Source organism: Harmonia axyridis, chromosome 5, assembly GCF_914767665.1.
Source record: "Harmonia axyridis chromosome 5, icHarAxyr1.1, whole genome shotgun sequence".
Classification (NCBI taxonomy): domain Eukaryota; kingdom Metazoa; phylum Arthropoda; class Insecta; order Coleoptera; family Coccinellidae; genus Harmonia; species Harmonia axyridis.
The window spans coordinates 27,923,155-27,939,925 of record NC_059505.1 but is presented as its reverse complement, the minus strand read 5'-3'; the positions used below and the strand labels follow the sequence as shown (position 1 = coordinate 27,939,925).

The following is a 16,771-nucleotide window of genomic DNA, read 5'->3' as shown; positions in this document are numbered from 1 at the left end:
AAGAATTGGCAGGATCATTGAGAGTGACGCAACAAGCCATTTCAAAACGGATGAATGTCATGGGAATGATTTAGAAACAAGGAAATTGGGTGCCTTCCGAGTTGAAGCCGAGAGATGATGTACGGCACTTGTTTCGATCAATGGCACACGGCCTGGCTGACCAGCACTTCTGGTCTTATAAAGAAGTAAAAAATTGGATCAATTCGTGGATCGCTTCAAAAGATTAGCAGCTTTTTAACGCGTGATTCGTACGCTGCCGGAAAAATGGGAGAAAGTAGTGGCCAGCGATGAACAATATATTGAATCATGAATTTATAACCAGTTTTTCACAATAAATCCTCGAATTTCGGAAAGAACGGCGGAAGGAAAGTTGTACGCCAATGTTGATCGATGGACCAAAGTTTTAGAAAATAAAGCAGAATGTTGAAGAAGAAAAACTCAATATTTCCTTAACAGCAAATACCCCAAGATGACGAGTGCTCAAAAATTCAGAAGTTTTCGACATCAGAAGGTCAAGTCAGCTTTTTTTCAACAACATGATATTCTTCGAATATATGAAAACATTCAATCTCGAAATACTCTGTTGCACTTATTTCCATAATCGGATCATTGTTTACTCTAATGCTTAAATAAGTCAAGTTATTCTTGGCTTTATTTTGATGTACCTATTTAGAAAGTAATCAGTCTTCTCATTCATATTCAAAAAAAGAAGGCTTGTTCCGCAGACCACGGAAAAGACCATCACCGAGTATCTTCGGAAGCTTCGAACCTATCATAACGTTCAGATGCTTCCTGCTTGTCCATCGCAACTCTTTACAAAGATAGTACTGCATTATCCACTCAACTATACATTGGGGTCATCAGTCGTTGATTGGAAACTCGTATTAGTAGGCCATGGTACCACTCTCCTCATCCAACAGACATTCTGTCGTTACAACCATACGCTGCTAGTACCATCGATTGTCTTGTGTGCAGCGGTACCGCAGTGTCGGAGAATGCAGTAAGTGGTATTACGTACTCGATACCTCACCGTGTGTGATATGTGTTTTAATTTTGTTGACAGTCGGTGAACATACACGTGAGTGCGACCACCTTAACTGGAATAGCTGTTTGTCAACTCTTGCATATCATTTTCTACCCGAAGTGAGTGTTTGAAATTATTCAAAATGTCATCGCACTGGCGCAAAGTCTTTTAATTTTTTCAGGAAATTTCACATGTAAATTTTGACCTCAAAGTACTTCTATCAGTCTTCTGAAGTCAAAACTTCCTGGTTTTATAAGTGATATATTGAACACAATCATTTATTACTTTTTCTTAACATTTTTCTTCAGGAAACCAAATAGCATATACAGGATGTTTGAGAATAAGTGCGACAAACTGCATAAGAAAATGCTGACAATTTCCTGTATAACTTTTGTTCGTAACTGCTTCGTATTCAGAGATACGGTGTGTTAAGTTATTTTGAAAGCTGACTTCAATTTCAATGAAAGAAAAAAAGGTACGCCACTGAGATATTTCAAAACAAAAATCATCCTTGAATTGCTCATTCAATTAGCGACAAAAATTTCTAATGCCTTTTTTCATATGGGGTACCGTAATTAGGCAAAAAAAAACATCTTAACCTGAATACATTGTCAAGAACTATCTGAAAATAGGTAGTTTTTCAAAAAAAATTAGGTATTTTTTGAATTTTTTGCATGAAAGCGGAGCCCTATACGAAAGAAGCCATGGTGTAGATTCAATTTATCAAAGATTGAACGAGAAATTGAAAAATGATTTTTAGCTAGAAAAATCTCAGTACCGTACCATTTTTCCTTGAAAAAAATCATTACCCGTATTTGCGCCAATGATGAACATAAAATTCCTAATTGCATGTCAATAAATGCACAATAACTACCTCTTGTAACAACTTGGCAATTCTTCGATCCGCTACAAAGAACCGAAAAAAATTGAAGCGAATGAGTCCATTCTCCAAAACTTATTAGGGGATTCACAGGGTTATGATAAAAACAACGTGATTAATTTTTTCCATCTGAAAGCTACATAAGTAGCAGATTTTTTCGAATCATATTATCGATGAACTGTATATGTATATAGAAACACCAAATTTCAGTGTATTATCTAAGGGCTAGAGAAACAAAAAATGAAAAAAGATATTTACGATCTTCACGAAATTCTGCACAAAGATTCGTTTTGCTATTTGCTATTCAAATGATTTCTGAATTTCAGTTCTATCAGATTAACTTTTTCAAATTTTGAGAAAACAAGAGTTCATATACAGGGTTAGAACTATTTACAGAGTGGCTTAAATTACAAAAAAGTTGCGTTATTGAGGGATGTGAGTGTGTTGGTGTGAACAGATCCGAAATATCTCCATTGGTTCCCAAGATATTTCGAAAAAACTGAAAACCGAGATTTTCTTTTTTTTTTAGTATAACTCATTTGTTTTTGGAGATAACTTCACGAAATTTGGTTTGTAGCCATTATCCAATAAAGAGATTTTAATAGTGTCGTCAGTGTTTTCCATTGTTTACGTGATCTCCAGTAACAAATCAGTTATACAGAAAAAATAAAATCACGAATTTCAGATTTTTCGAGATATCTTTTGGGAACCAATGAAATATTTTGGAACTGTTAAAACCAACACACTAATCCCTATATAACGAAACTTTTTTGTAATATAAGCCACCCTGTATTTCTAACGTTTCTCGATATCCCTGTAGTGCCCCTCAATAGTTCTAACCCTCTATAGTTGAGTCCAGAACAAAAAAACGGATTTTAGCTATTGACGAAATGAATTAAGATATTCGGATCCTGAATCCACCATGAAAGTTACTAGTCTCAAGCAAATTATGTTTTGACGACCAGTCGGATGCAAGAATATAATTGATTTTATTACTTGGTTATCATCCATTGTTATTTAATAAATAAGAAAATATTGGGAATATTGGACACAATTTTATTCTATTGTTTAATTTGTAACAACGCCGACGTTTCGAAATAGTTCGTTTCTTTTTCAAGGCTAAAAAATAAATAAATAAATAATATATAAATATATTATTAATATATAAATCTATATATATAAATATATTTTATATATTTATTTATTTTTTAGCCTTGAAAAAGAAACGAACTGTTTCGAAACGTCGGCGTTGTTACAAATCAAACAATAGAATAAAATTGTGGCCAATATTCCCAATATTTTCTTATTCATTATAATTGATTTTGATCTCGAATTCTTCGTCATCAGTAAGTCGAGCCCAATTATTTAAAACCATTCATGAATCAAAACTCGAAAACTATAGAGATTTGTGAAAAATTATAGCTTGTTCTGGAACAAGGGTGCAATAAATTCAAATATACCACCAAAACATTTTCACGTCTCAGAAGTAAAGTATCGATAGCCAAGAAGACGTTAAACCTATATTCAGAAACGCTGAATTTCAAAAGGGGATATTCGGCAGACACGAATGGGGTATTTATTGAGGATAATCGTTGCAAAATTCATTTCAGATGCTCCGAATGCTTGGCGGAGGAAGAAAGTTATCAAATATTAACCTTTGAATTTCGGAGAACGAGTTGAAATTGTTCGAGCATCTCCGATATAAGTGTTTCGTTCTTTTAATAAGCTACTTGTGAAATAGAAATTTGTATTCCTTCACTTGGATTAAAATGAAAGCTATACCTACCTGGTTGATGCGTATTGTGAGTGAGTTATAATGAGATTACTATAAACAGGTGGCTCCAAATGGACGTGAATGATTTTGAAGGTTGAATTTGAAATAATAATCATAACAAACGTTTTCAATTGAATGTCAACACCATTGGCGCCATTAAAGTTGACTCATGGGGGTTTACCCCCACATTGATGGAACCAAATCTTTCAATTGTTACTTACAATTTTTTTAAATTTACATGGGGAGATTGATTTCGATATGCATGAAATTAAATCAGAAACACAGGAGAATAAGACTGTTAAAGCTATAGTATTAAGGCCGCTACGGGATGCTGAATTTTATTTCTCTAATTCTGTGGTTATTCTGTTCATTCTTTCACATCTTGTAGAACAAAATCGTGCGAGAATATATCAGAAACGCACAGTTTTCATATATATTTCATTAATTTCAATAAAAATGCAATGAATTAGAGAAAATAATGTATAATACTCGTACAGAAGGCTCATTCTACCACTCGTTCATTCCAAAACTCGCCACTTCGTGGCTCGTTTTTGAATTTTGAACTCGTGGAAGAATATCAATGCCTTCTGCACTTGTATTATAAATAACTATTCTCTAATTCTGTGGTTATTCCGTTCATTCTTCCACATCTTGTAGAACAAAATCGTGCGAGAATATATCAGAAACGCACAGTTTTCATGGTAATATTTTATTATTATATGTTGGTACTCCGAACTTTTCGCCACGGCTTTATCTGTCAATTCATCAATTTGCCTTAAAGAAATCAGTTCTGCCAACCAACATTTTTCAATGCAAAAATCACTAAATGATATTTATGGAAATAATTCATTGATTTCAATAAAAATGCAATGAATTAGAGAAAATAATGTATAATACTCGTACAGAAGGCTCATTCTACTACTCGTTCATTCAGAAACTCGCCACTTCGTGGCTCGTTTTTGAATTTAGAACTCGTGGAAGAATATGAATGCCTTCTGCACTTGTATTATAAATAACTATTCTCTAATTCTGTGGTTATTCCGTTCATTCTTCCACATCTTGTAGAACAAAATCGTGCGAGAATATATCAGAAACGCACAGTTTCCATGGTTATATTTTATTATTATATGTTGGTACTCCGAACTTTCCGCCACGGCTTTATCTGCCAATTCATCAATTTGTCTTAAAGAAATACATTCTGCCAACCAATATTTTTCAATGCAAAAATCACTAAATGATATTTATGGAAATATTTCATTAATTTCAATAAAAATGCAATGAATTAGAGAATAGTGTATTCTAAAACAAGTTGCAGAATGGGCTCCTATTCCAACATGAATGCGAAATTCGAAAACGAGCGACGAAGGAGCGAGTTTTCGAACGCAAGAGTGTTGGAATTGTCTTCTGCAGCGAGTATTAGACGATATTTTCTCTATTTCAGTCAAGCTTTGTGAAATATTGCCGAAATTCAATGAAAAATTCTGATTTCATATCCTAGTGACTTTTGTATTGTATCTTGACAGTTGGTGTGACTGTTACGAAAATTGACAGATTACGGAATTTGAATTTGAATCGTACGTTTCGAATTTTTAAATAATTTAAAATTACGCATTAAATTCATGAATGATGTCTGACGAAATCTATTTAACACCATCAGAATCAAAAGAAATTGCGAATAATGCTGCAAATCATTTCACTATATCCAAATTATACATTATGTTGATAATTATTGACGTTTGTTGAAATTTGATAGGATTGAAAGACTTTAGAGACAACCATAAAACGAAAAATATAACTGAAAATGATGCTGTAATGAGTTCATTACAGCACTGTTTTTAGAACTGTAATTAACTCATTACGATACTGAAATAGAGAAAATAATGTATAATACTCGTACAGAAGGTTCATTCTACCACTCGTTCATTCAAAAACTCGCCACTTCGTGGCTCGTTTTTGAATTTTGAACTCGTCGAAGAATATCAATGCCTTTTGCACTTGTATTATGAATAACTATTTTTGCACGATCATATGTAATAAGCTATTATACTCACTCAAAAGCGGGAGTAGTGTGAGTCTCTGACTTCCTTGTCTGAAAAAGCAGAGCCAACTCAATTGAAGATTATTTTATCATAGTTGATATTAACATTTCCATTAATAATACTACATAACTAACATAAAACATTTATAATACATGCTAATAATATATAAAGATTTTAGTGAATGGATTTTATTATTTGGTAAAATAACATTTACTCCTTTCAACTAGCTGAAAGTTGAAGGTTAGTTTTCTTTTTCTGAATATTTCCCCACAAGAATCCTCTCAGCAATTATCCTCCTATTAGTAATTGTGATTTCGACATAACTATCTGCAACAGTGCTAGATTTCTAGCCATCATGGCAATCAGAACCTGTATCGACCAGCAAAGTTGTGGATGAGCGCCGAAAGCATTGAAGATGATTTAGGTAATCTTTTGAAAATTCTCCAAAAATATTGAAAACTCCCTTTATATCATGAAAAAAACAAGAATATCTCATTTCTGCTCTTAGGGAAAAGTCGATAGATCTTGATTGATCTTCAAAAAAAAAATCAAATATCGATTGCTAAACATTATTGGAAAGATATTCCAAGTAAACTATTTTTTTTCTTCCAATTCATTACCAAGTTGACATATTTCAAGTGAAAATAGGTATTTGTTTCACTAGGCGGCAAAGTTGTAGATTTATTGCCGCGGCTGATAGTTCATTGCCGAGCGTAGCGAGGCTAGGAATTCAGCTAAGGTAGTCAATCTACAACTTTGCTGCCGAGTTAAACATATAATGTTTTGGATTTGGAAATTATTACAATTTCCACAATCTTTTTATTTTTCCTGTAGTGATAATTATAGTTTGACAACTTATGAAATATCTGACAGTTTTTTGGAAAAATATCGGATATATTCAAATTATGGACAGTGATAGCAACTTAGAAGTATTTACTCCGCCAGAAATGAGGAAGGTGGCAAAACATATTGATTGTCAGAAAATGTATAAAGTTTTATTCGCATTGAGAATAATCAATTTGCTGCCTAGGCCTGAAAAGTAATACTTTGCTGGTTGATATGTGTCTGTAAAATCAATATTTGCTATCAGTCAGAGAAAAAAAATTATTATGATGTCAAAGGCTTGAAAACTTATGTCAACAAAAAATTTTCTTCACAATTCTTGGTCTCAGCTCTTGTTAAAAAATTAAATTTCAAAAGCTTCCGCATAAATATAATAACTCCCTGTAAATGAATGAATATAATGAGATGCCTCTGATGCCTGTTAGATAGATTAAAACATGCAATGATATCAACCGGTTTTTTTATCTTTACACTTATGAAGTAAGCTGTCATGTTATCTAACTTACATTTATCAACGAATTCGTAGACTGATACAACTGCACCAAGCATCAAACATGGCTTTCAATTTTTGTCTATTTTGGGATCCTTCTTACATGATTAATGATGATAGATTATTTTGTTTTCTAGAACCTGGAACTGAGTGAAATTAGAATTTTTCAATGCACTGTTGTTAAATGGATAATATGTTGATTATTGAATTATAGATATACATATATAATGTGAAATACTAATAAGAGATGAGATAGACAGAAAATTTACTGAAAAAAGAAACAAGAACTATTTAACTGAAGTCAAAGTTGAAGTGAAAGCTCACAAATTACAGTTGAAGGTAGTGGTATTTCTCAAGTGGTGTTTCTGCGTTTCATTAATTTTTTTTCAATTTATAATTGTTTCCTTTTCAAGAACCGTATTTTCTTATAACAAAAATTTCTTATTTCTCCTTCTATTTCCGATTATGTCCCTTTCAAGTTGTCACTTTTATGGATTCACATTCTCCGCCTCAATATATCTGAATATTTTACTAATTACCTGTAAACTCATTGAGTACAAGGCTTTTCAATTCAGCGATTGCACACTCGAGATGAATTGAACATTAAAACTTCAAATATCATAGATAGCTATGCGAAATACAATATCGTATTCGTGTCAGGGATAACTAGCAACAAATCGAAAGATAGGAATAACAAAGTAGCATTAGATCGTAATTACGTATACTATAATTAACAATGAATCGATGACAGGTGGCAGCAATTTCTTGGTTATCTATGCGCTAGATTTTGATGGTGAAGAATCATAATATTGTCTCTCATGTACACAATTGCTCCTTTTGAATAATCATTCAATTCATTTATGCATACTAGTTGTTAAACTCAAGAAATTTCACAAGTTTTTCTGAATTGTGTCTCTCTATTCATCTCATTGTTGTCTGAAGTAACCTTTGAATTATTAATATATTCAAAGAACAAAGAACCTATATAACAGCGTGTAAATCAATGTTTACCATTATTCTAAATTATGATCATTATACAATTATCGCAATTTCACATGAAAATGTAGCTATACTCTTATTGAAATATTTCAAAGTCGACCAGTTTTGAGTGAGTAGTTGTTGAGTGTTGAAGTATTTAGGTACTCATTATTCCGAAATCACTTGTCCGAATTACCTTAGAGAAATAATTTCAGCATCCTTAATATGAACTAAAACTAAATATATGAAAAAACCCAATGTAGTTTGTTCTGTTCAAAAGTCTAGTTGAAGAATTTCATTAAGCATTCCAGAGTTCTAATTTTTAAATCTTGAATAAACACGTCTACACATGAACTGCGAAACGGATTCTCATGAGAATTTTCAAATTCTGAAATTTCGATAAATGTTTGAGAAAAAGCCATTGAACGAAAGCAGAATATAATCAGGGCCGGCCTGAAGCAAATCATTTTTCGGCGCCCCTGCGGAAAAAACATCGATGACAGCATGACCTCCCTCATAACCCCCCCCAAAAAAAAACAGGACCTGCTCTTATAATTATACAGAACTTTCTGCTTCCGATGAATAATGTTGCAATCCTGTGTGAAAAAATTAAATTCTGAAAGAAGAATATTGGAATGTTTCAATCTTTAATGTTACTACAATTGTTTCAAAGATTTTTTTTGAAGAAAAAGCAGCAAAACAAAACAAATACATATACAAGTCAAAAATATCGGAATATATAGATATAACATATCGTAAACATAAAAATCCAACTTCAACATGGCACTGCGTACAATCGAAGAATGATTACCCATCACACCACAAGAAACAAACGGCGGAAGGGCATGCAAAATTTTAGTATTGCTTCGAAAACCAATTTGGCTCACACACATGTGTTCCGCTCAGTAAAGGTGGTTGAGAGATTTTTGTTGCAGGAAATGTTGACAAACACAGTAGAGAGGAACAACCTTATGCTAGTTTTAAGAATGAAGAGTAAAAAATAAAAAGGCAACCTAACGAAAACCAATTTGGCTTACACACATGTGTTCCGCTCAGTAAAGGTGGTTGACAGATTTTTGTTGCAGGAAATGTTGACAAACACAGTAGAGAGGAACAACCTTATGTTAGTTTTAAGAATGAAGAGTAAAAAATGAAAAGGCACCCCTAACGCCTAATATTATCAGAACTAACTCACTCTTTATGGAAGAAATACCGTTTATTGTCAATGAAACACCAAATAATTATCAATAATATAAATTTATTGTAACATTCAAAGTTACGGCCTTTCAAAATTAACACATTTTTAGGAAAATCATTTAAGGGAAAACAGACATTATTAGATTCCATCGAAGGTAGTTCTACAATATATATTCTTTGTCGACAAACTACATGCAGTTTTTAGCATATCAAACAAAGGAATTCCATTTGCTTCGCAAAAGTGAATACAGATTTCCTTTTCGATATTATAGACATCGCTTTATATAGATACTTGAAAGGAACTGACACAATGAAGTATTGTGAAGAAAATAAATGGCTTTAATTCCTCGTGAGTAGAGAGCACAGTGGTGCTAATTGGAAAACAAAAAGGAGTTTGGCTTATCAGCTGCGAAGAGCATCTATAATACATTTGATGAATATACCTGCAATAGTTTCGAAGAAAATGACAAAATATCATCTTTGAACGCAATATTTTTGCAGCTCCCAAGAAGAAATAATTCCATAGAAAAATTATACCCCCTGAAATTTGGGCACTCCATCAAATAACACTTCATCATTCAAGGTATAGGAATTTTTCATACTATAATGAAAAACTTTATTGACTCTTCATGTATGATTTGTTGGGTTAAATATTGTTGCTCACTGTGAATACTATATAAATAGAAAATTACCCACGACCTCATTTCTGTCTCGATATACTTTTGATGTGGATTCCATCTCACTTGATTCAATAAAGATTCGAGAGGAAGTATTTTCTCTCCTATTAAGGAAAACTCTGAAATGAATAAGGAAGTGACTTAAGACATTTTGATAGGCACTAAAAGTCCGAATATCTTAGAATGAATTCGATTAATTTCAATCTTGCAGACTCCAGTTCTTACACCTGGAAGAAGATTGCTCACCTGGCATTTATCGAGTTAATGTTGCCCTACAAAGTTTGCAAACTTCACGAATGCTTGGTGAAACTTTATAATTCTTGAATTATTCAATTAAAAATGAACCTTAGGAAAGTCATCCTTTCCACCCATATGAGTGACAACTTGAAATTAACCTCCAAAATAACTTTCATATCATTAATTTTTAATACGAAAGTAATTAATTTGAAGGACTTATGTGGGGCTTGTTCACAATATACTTTCTGTCGAGAAAGTATCTGAAGTTGGTCATTTGAAAAGCTCAATCTGTCACAGTTTTGTCTGGTCGATCTCGAAAAAAAATTTTCAACCCCCCAATTTGCACAGTTCACATTTTGGAATGTATAGAATAAAATGGAATAAGAAAACCGTACGCTGTGCAGAGTTCTTCTCGGAAATTGAAAGAATATTTGATATGAAAATTGCATCAACAGTTTCCGAGGTATTTGAGTTCTTCAGTTTTTAAAAAAAATTCTCACCTCACTTCATTTTTCGTCAATTTTTTCTGCTTCGACCAAGTTCGATTTAAATTTTATGTTCATTAGAGAAAAATATAATATGTATGAAAAAAGCCAAACTATGCTTTATGCAGTATTAGATGTTGAATAAGAATAAGTGATTTGGAAGTTGGTATATAATAATAATAATAATATAATATAATATATAGTTTATTGAAAAAGTACAATTTGTATAAAAAATCAATAACATTTAAAATATTGTTTCAATAAACCGCAAAAAACTCACTAAGGCAGATTGCCTGTGCGTGAGTTGTCAGGATTTAAGATATTGGCTGCTATACTAATACTAATTCTATTTTAAAAAATGTGTATAAACAAAATGTAGACAAGGAACAGATACAATGTAGATAAAAATGTATAATACTTATATAAATAAAATGTACAAACAAAACATTGCACACCTACAAAGCGTGCACAGATAAAATGGTATAGATCAAATGTGCACTAATGAAGGCATATATATATATACAATATAAAACGCAAGATATAAGAAGGTACCAACATAATACAGTGTCACAAATGTTTATTTTCTCATGTCTATTATTTTGACGAGTTCATTTCTCGGGTACTTTGCAATAAATTCATTCAATTTTTTCCTGAAGAGGCGTAGATTATGAAGTTCTCTTAGACTTTTGGGTAGAATCTGATACATTCTCGGTGCCAAATAAGCAAAACTGCGTTGGCCAACTGTTTTAGCTGAAAATGGAGTTTTGTAGCAAGTGCCATGGTTCCTCGTGTCATATTGATGTGTCAGAGATTGTAGACTTGATTTATTTTTGAATTGATATACCACAATGGAACGATAAAACGACTGCTTTATGTCGAAGATTTTTGCTTCTGTGTAGAGAATATCTGTCGGGTAGGTATGAGGTTTTCTTAAGATTATTTTCAAGATTTTTTTTGTATTATACTAATTTTTTTGAGGTGTGTGTTCATTGCTCCACCCCACCCTATGATACCATAGTTTAATCGTGAACTTACTAAAGCATGATAGACCATTTTGAGTTTGGTTGTGTCCAGAAAGGTTCTCAGAAGTCTAAATTTATAGAGTAAACACCTGAGATTTCTGCTGAGGTTATCTATATGTTTATCCCATCTCAAATGTCTATCTATAATGATGCCCAAATATTTGATATAGTCGGTTCTTTCAATCTCATAATTCTCATCAATTTTCAGTGTTTCATAGTCTGGTAAGTTTCTATTTAAGCAAGAGAATGTGATATATTTTGTTTTTTCGAAGTTAATTGTCAATAAATTATAATCCATCCAATCTTTGATAGATTTCATGTCATTTTCAGCTTGGTCTTTGAGTTCTTTCCAGCTATCAGCTTGATATAAAATGGCTGTATCGTCTGCGAAAATAATTATCTTTCCACGGCTATCCAACTCAAGTAGATTATTTATATAAATAGTGAATAATATAGGCCCCAATACAGTTCCTTGTGGGACTCCAAACTTTACCTCGAAAGCGTCACTTATACAATTCCCTATTTTGACATATTGTTGTCTGTTAGATATAAAGCTCTTCATCAGATCAAGCACATTGCCCCTTAAACCAATGTCTTCCAAGGCATCCATATGAAGAAAATAATAGTATATTTCTAATATAAATTTGCCTGCAACTTTCGAATCCCACAATTAATGTAGGACATAATAATTTTGAACACTTGCCAAATTCCTTTTTCATTTCCTTAAAAAGTTTTCGTTGGAATGAAGGAACTAGTTTTGTTTCAGCAGATTTTGATGTGAAAGGAAAAAGAAAAGAAGGTAATGAATTAAATATTTTTTATTGCATATAAACTCAAAATTTCATCTGAAAATGAATTCATTAATTATTTTTGAAATAACTTCCACCATTCCTTATCAAAGCATGTGCTCCCTTTTTATTTATCCAGTTCTTAGTTTCCGCTGAAATATACTCTCAATGTTCTCGCTGCTTCGTCTATTCTAACGGTGTTGGGTCCGGACTTCTCGCTGGCCACGAAAATAATTCAAAATTTCAATCAAATTTGGTCAAGGTAGAAAAAATTGACGAAAAACGAAGTAGGGAGAGAAATCTTTTGAAAATCACAAGAACTCAAATACCTCGTAAATGAGCCATACTAAAACGTTCTGCAAGGTTCACATTGAAATTTTGAAACACCCTGTATATTACAACGATGATACTGTATTAATTTCCGACATATCAAGTTTTGAAATTTACATTCGCGATTCATTGAACATTTTTAGATTGATAATTTTAAATAATTTTTTGTCAACGATATTTTGCATTGAAAGAGGAAATAAATAAACCATAGTGTGAAATTTGCAGTGTTTGTACAAAATTTTATGCGAAGATTATTTTTAGTTTCCGAGAAAAGCTCCACAAAGTAAACTGTAAAATTCAGGTAGGTTATTATTTTTACTATTTGCCTCGAACATTTCCAAAAAGGGTTATAATTGAAAATAATAAACCAATAATTGCTATTGGAAGTTATTCATGAAGTTAATCTGTGAGAATTTCGAATGATAGCCTCTCATGAAATTCTGAACATACCGGATGTTAGATAATTGATTTTATGTGGCCTCCTCAGATCTGAAGAACCGTTGTAACATAGTGAAGGGTTGTAGGTCATGTAAGTACGTATAAGTTGTAGCAGCGTGTATTATCCCGCACTTGAGTCTGCCCCCTCATACAATTCAAGGACTCCTGAAACTCCCAGAATTAGACCTGATTGACCTGAAGTGATCGCAAGAGCCTTCAGGGAATGAAAATCAAATATACCTAACTGTTGTTTCAATGCTGGACATAATCAATTATACCATAAAAGTTGAGGTTTATGCGTCTTTCTTATTGAAGACAGTCGGAATTCTGTCATTGCTCTTGAATTATTATCGAAGTGATTGGGAATCTTTGTCATAGAAACATACTTTCGTGACAGTTTGGTCTTGGGCTTGGCTGTTTTTGATCGCTCGAACCCATCAATTCGTCACAATTTCCGAATTATGACCGAGAATTGGTCTCAAATGATAAGGTCTATTTCCGGAGTATACTCGATAACGAAAGGACCTAGAAACTTGAAATTGTCAGGGTAGGTTCGAATCTCAAATGGCGTTATTATGTTAGTCAATAGGCAACTTTCAACTGAGGGTTCCGTTGATATGGCCTTTTGAAATTTTGTGTTTCTGTTAATTCTGTTGAATCGAAGGTTTGTTCCAGATGAAAATTTGCATTTGGATGTAAAACGAATTTTCATGTTGATTGTTTGATCAGAACCATAAAAATCCGTAAGAATATCGAAAAACAAATACCAAATCTTTCTGTGACAACGAAACCGACGGAATTAAGATTTTGGGTGTTCATGTGAAATAATATATTTCCAGCTTCATCTTAAATTTTGAGGTGATGACATCATCAGAATTATAGAAAATTCAAGAATAATTTGAAAAAGCAATAGCTAATATTTCCTTGATTACAGATCTGATCAGGTTGAAATTTTGCAAGTCAATATATAATTACAATTATTAGCTTTATCTAATATTCCGTCTTCACAATTATTAAAAAAATTATTATAATTCAAAAGTTTTATATCGTTTTATGGATACCTAAAACAAATGTATCTTATTATCTTGATTTTAATGAGAAAACCTTACAAATTAGTCATAGGAACGTGTTATACCGTCTGAGAGTGATGTATGTTCAATTGAAGCTGTTTTGAACAAAAACAGAAACAAATTCTTCAACTTTTCGAGAATCGCTAGAGATAAGGAAAAGGAAGTTAATACCTAATCAAGAGACTACGGCAAACTGAAAAAAGTTATAATATAAAGGGTGTTCTATTTGAAATATCAAAGTACTTTTCAATATAAAAGGCAACATCCGAGAGTTGAAAATATTTCAGATCGATAGAGCAGTGGTTCTTACCCTAGAAACTTAATTTTCAATAAAATTGTACCTTCCGTTCTCCGTAAGAGTATAGAGTATTGGGAAGCAGAGACCGTGGATCAGCCTGTATGTGAAATTCATTCAGAAATTCAGCTGTGTAACTCTCACATGGGAAATAATAATCAAGTTTTTCTGATATGCCAACTCTATGATCCATATATATTTTTTTGAGCTTGTGTACATGTGATCTCAGTATTAGCAGAGGAAATGTAAACGAGGCATCATACATTTTAACTTATGATACAAGAGCACAGATAAAAACCTCAGCAAAAACTCTGTCTCCCCGTATAGGTGTAGTGGCTGGTTTATGTATACGTTTACAAATAAGCTGACATTTTTATATTGAAGGATTTCCTCTTCATCCAAAACAAAATCTTCTCCATCCTTTATCTGCATCAACGGTTGACGACTTTAAAATTAAATCTTGAAAAAAAACAGAAAGGAGTACTTTCCATTATAGTGATTTGAAGTTAGCGACCCATTCTAAAGAAGAATCTGAAACTGAATGGATAGCTTGGAAACCACCATGAAATGTATAAATTGGACAATTATTCACCAAGTGGTCAATGGTTTCTTGTACACCTCACTCACATAGTGGGCTATAAATAGAATGCCATTTGAAGAGCATACAATTACAAAGACCATGACCAGTCCTAAGTCGATTCAAAAAACGGATACGGACGGATTTTCTTGAAGGCTAGAATGTTTCTGAAAAAAAAAATTAAAATGGTCCACTTACCAAATTTTCGTAATGGTTTACCCTCGGGTTTAACTCTAAGAAGTGTTGATAAGTATCAACTCATGATGAAGAGGTAAAGAATTTCTCTCTCTACCTTAAGGACTCCTGGTAATTATAAGTCTGGACAAATGTTAATCTGATGAGCTTTTGGGTGAAATTCGTAGCGTTGTACCATATAAATCATCCTAATATTTGAAAAGAAATCACCTAAAATATATATAAAGTATTAACAATAATTTTCCGAGCTGTACAAAAATCTTCTCGTAATTTTTATGTCAGATGAGGGGAACTCTATATTTCTCACCATCAACTATCGCTTTAAAAGAGTCAACGATGTTTATCGTATTATAACTAATTCAAACAACTTTTTTTTTCACAGTTGGAAGGTTTCAAATTATGAGGTGTACAGGAATTCTTTCTTCATTTAGAGTCGTAATTTACCTTTATGTTTCCACAGAAACCGTTCTATGTCGGTTTAAATTCATATGAGAAGGTTCCCTCTATTAAGAAATACGATTAGAACGAGTTTATTCAGATGTTAATGGACTGGCTCGAAAACTATTAAGATACAGTTTTTGCATTCCACAATTTCCTCAAGTTCTTGTACGAAAATTTTTTTATTCGAATACAAAAAATTTCAAGTTTCGTGAATCCAGAACAGACATTATTTCATCACGATATCTTTAGTCTCCGAATTTTGATCCGAAAATACTTTTAATCAATAAGTTTCGGTGCACTGATGACGAATCCCTTGTCGAATTTGATTCTGTCTGTCCTTGAACTCGATTACTGTTGAATGGAAACTTAGTAAGTGAAAAAACTTTGCGAGGTATTTTTGTATCTCGAATAATAATTACAAGTCTCGCCGAAAATTTAATGTTGATCGAGTAATCAGAACTAAAGGAGAAATTCTGAAATTTCTGAATTTCTCAATATTTCAGTGGTCACAGATCCGAACGAGTTGTAATTTTTATGCAACATTTCATGCTGATCGCTTCAACAGAAAATTTAAGTAGAATGTCTGAAGAAATTACCGAATACCTATTTATAAAACAACAGATCCTACTAGGTTTAAAGTTTTTGCATCGAATGTCGAAATTCGGGAGCATCCTATAATCAAAACTCCTTATCTAAATGAAATAACCGACAACAATGACATCATAACAAATCACATCTCATACACTGAAAGAAATTCCGATGTATTGAATCTCAATTCCTTGTGTTATGAAAATTATTTCATTTGTATACATTTGTGTCAATTATTTCTATTCTGTATTTATTTGAAGCTTCGATTTTCCATGAATATGAATAATTTTTCTAGTTTTTCAAAACATATTGTATAGAATCTTCCAACGTTTTAAATACATCTTTTTTACTTCAATTTTTCTTTCAAAAATCGTATCACCAACGATTGAAAAAATTCAGAAAT

At 32.4% G+C, this 16,771-nt stretch overlaps 1 protein-coding gene across 1 annotated transcript in view; it reads left to right on the top strand.

Annotated features, from left to right (window-relative positions):
* The first annotated feature begins 867 nt into the window (after positions 1-867).
* LOC123681176 overlaps positions 868-16,771 on the top strand; it is a 70,772-nt gene continuing 54,868 nt past the window's right edge. The window contains exon 1 of the mRNA XM_045619414.1: positions 868-1,143. The gene's annotated coding sequence lies outside the window, so the exon portion shown is untranslated. The remainder of the gene's footprint in view (positions 1,144-16,771) is intronic.